General features: G+C 39.6%; 1 pseudogene; it reads left to right on the top strand.

The window, feature by feature from the left end:
• Window positions 1–601: 601 nt before the first annotated feature.
• Window positions 602–1,963, top strand: LOC122126652 (annotated as a pseudogene).
• Window positions 1,964–3,565: the final 1,602 nt, after the last annotated feature.

Genomic DNA, 3,565 nt, shown 5'->3' with positions numbered 1-3,565 from the left:
GAATGTATAAAGTGGATCCGGTACAAGGGGGGTCTAATGGAGAACTCTCCTTGAGAAGGTAAAGTCTTCAGTGTCAAGGCTGTAATAGCTACATGTAAAAATGTCTTTAAAGTTAAATGCATCAGTGCTGGGTTGTGGCTTAAGCCATAGAGCACCACTTTGCAAACCTTACGCCCTAGGCTCAAACCCTGGTAAGACACATACAATAAATGAAGAAAGCTCATACAAACAAAGAAAGCTAGAACTTTATTTTCTAATGAGGGGAATTAACTGTATCAGCATTCTTGAAGGGAGAGTAATTTCATATACAAATAAAAAGGAGTAGGGCACCAGTAGCTCACACCTGCTATATTTCCAGACATGTTTAAAATATGTCCCAATCAATCTCACCCCGTCTATCAATTTCCTTTCCCCCTTCTCCCTTTCCTACCTTCCCAAAACAATTTCAACATGCTTCCTTGTTCAATTTTCATAGCTGCAAACCATCTCTTTCAATCAAATTTATACCCTTTCAATATATATTTCAAAATTATGCACCCTCGGCCTCTTCCTGTCGGTCCCATATTGAACTCTAGTTGGAAGAGGCGAGTCTGGTCTCAAAATGGAGGTAAAACTGCCACCCGGTGGCCCCCAGCCTGACTCTGGCCATCGCCGCCGTCACCGGGGGGGGAGGGGGGGGGGAGGGGGGGGGAGGAAGGCCATGATCCAAAGGAACCAGAGCAGCTGCGGAAGCTGTTTATTGGTGGTCTGAGCTTCAAAATTACAGGTGATCTTTTAAGAGAACATTTTGAGAAATGGGGCACACTCACAGATTGTGTGGTAATGAGAGATCCTCAGACAAAATGTTCCAGGGGCTTCGGTTTTGTGACTTATTCTTGTGTTGAAGAGGTGGATGCAGCCATGTGTACTAGACCCCACAAGGTTGATGGACGTGTTGTGGAACCAAAGAGAGAGCTTTCTAGAGAGGATTCTGTGAAGCCAGGAGCCCATCTAACAGTGAAGAAAATTTTTGTTGGTGGTATTAAAGAAGATACAGAAGAATATAATTTGAGAGACTATTTTGAAAAATATGGCAAGATTGAAACCATAGAAGTTATGGAAGACCGGCAGAGTGGGAAAAAGAGAGGATTTGCTTTTGTAACTTTTGATGATCATGATACAGTTGTTCAGAAATACCACACTATTAATGGGCATAATTGTGAAGTGAAAAAGGCCCTTTCTAAACAAGAGATGCAGTCTGCTGGATCACAGAGAGGTCGTGGAGGTGGATCTGGCAACATTATGGGTCGTGCAGGAAACTTTGGAGGTGGTGGAGGTAATTTTGGACGTGGTGGAAACTTTGGTGGAAGAGGAGGCTATGGTGGTGGAGGTGGTGGCAGCAGAAGTAGCTATGGAGGAGGTGATGGTGGATAGAATGGATTTGGAGGTGATGGTGGCAACTATGGTGGCCGCCCTGGTTATAGTAGTAGAGGAGGCTGTGGTGGTGGTTGAATAGGTTATGGAAACCAAGGTGGAGGATAGGGGGGTGGTGGAGGAGGATATGATGGTTACAATGAAGGAGGAAATTTTGGTGGCAGTAACTATAATGATTTTGGAAATTACAGTGGACAACAGCAATCAAATTATGGACCCATGAAAGGGGGCAGTTTTGGTGGAAGAAGCTCTGGCAGTCCATATGGTGGTGGTTATGGATCTGGTGGTGGAAGTGGTGGATATGGTAGTAGAAGGTTTTAAAAACAACAGAAAAAGGGCTACAGTTCTTAGCAGGAGAGAGAGCGAGGAGTTGTCAGGAAAGCTGCAGTTTACTTTGAGACAGTCGTCCCAAATGCCTTAGAGGAACTGTAAAAATCTGCCACAGAAGGAACGATGATCCATAGTCAGAAAAGTTACTGCAGCTTAAACAGGAAACCCTTCTTGTTCAGGACTGTCACAGCCACAGTTTGCAAAAAGTGCAGCTATTGATTAATGCAACGTAGTGTCAATTAGATGTACATTGCTGAGGTCTTTTATCTGTTGCAGCTTTGTCTTTTTCTTTTTCTTTTCATTACATCAGCTATATTGCCCTGTGAATTGTGGTAGTGGTACCAGGAATAAAAAATTTAGGAATTTTTAACTTTTCAATATTTGTGTAGTTCAGTTTTTCTACATTTTAGTACAGAAACTTTAACAAAATGCAGTTTTGAAGGTGTTTCCTTGTGAGTTAACAAGTAAAGATCATTGTTAATTACTATTTTGTATGAATTTTGCTAAAGTTAACTGTAAAGAAACACCTAATGACTTGCAGTTTAAGGGGAATCTATTCTCCTCATTTCTAAACCATGATATGAATGGGCGCTAACATGTGGAGAGAATAGATACTTGTATGTATGCATTGTGTGTTTTAGATACATAGGATTGGGTATTTAAATTAGTATATTTGTGAATTTAATAGCATTAAGATTACTTTCAAATAAAAAAAAAACCCTCAAAATCCCTATTTGTGCATTTTCCTTCAATGTAATCATGGTTTTAGTGTGTTTTAAGATTTGCTGAATCGTAGCTGTGTTTAGAACATGTCCATTCTACATTTACCTTGATCACATTTAGAATGACTGCTACCATAGTTTTGGAGTGTAAAGCATGTCTGCTGCCCTCTATTTAAATTTGTAAAGGGTACTGGATGTTTTCCCCATCCCTTTAGAGACCATTCTTAATTTTTGATTCAGGACCACTAAGTGTGCAATATCTGAGCATATTAGTGGATACCTGATTTTATTCTGTTTTTCCTTTGAGACCCCTGAGGCCTATAAGTTTTATTACTTTTCCTTGGTTTAATTTCTCCATGCAAGTTTTCAGAGGAAGAGAATAAAAAGACACTTCATTGTCAAATCCTTAAAAAAAAAATTATGCACCCTCTACTATATCTTTGTCCCTGAGTCTCTTTTGTAATTTGGTTCAGCAGTATATTAATGTTTATGCTATTTATTTATGAAAAGCAGTTTGTGATTTATTTATTTATTTATTTATGAAAAGCAGTTTGAGATCTCTGATCAGAATTAAAAAGAAAAAAGGGCTTGTATTGTATTTAGTGCTATAAATAGTGCTTGCCTAGCCAGGCGCTGGTAGCTACTCAGCTACTCAGGAGGCTGATATCCAAGGATCACCAATCAAAGCAAGCCCAGACAAGAAAGGCCATGAAACTCTTATCTCCAATAAAACCACGAGAAAACCAGAAGTGGTACAATGGCTCAAATGATACAGTGCTAGCCTTGAGCTGAAGAGTTCAGGGACAGCACCCAGACCCAGAGTTCAAGCCCCACAACAGACAGACAGCTAGACAGACAGGCAGATAGATAGATAGATAGATAGATAGATAGATAGATAAATAGATAGATAGATAGATAGATAGATAGATAGATAGATAGATAGATAGATAGATAGATAGTGCTTGCCAAGCATGCTCAACTGAGTTTTATTCCCAGCACAACAAAAAAACAAAGCAAACAAAAAGCAAAGCACTTATGGGTGCATATTTTTAAAAGATAAGAACCTGTAGCCTTTTTGGTCTAACAGTATGAAAATATAG

This window comes from Dipodomys spectabilis, unplaced genomic scaffold (assembly GCF_019054845.1).
Source record: "Dipodomys spectabilis isolate Male_0828 unplaced genomic scaffold, ASM1905484v1 ptg000287l, whole genome shotgun sequence".
NCBI lineage: Eukaryota > Metazoa > Chordata > Mammalia > Rodentia > Heteromyidae > Dipodomys > Dipodomys spectabilis.
This window is presented reverse-complemented; position numbering and strand designations above follow the sequence as displayed.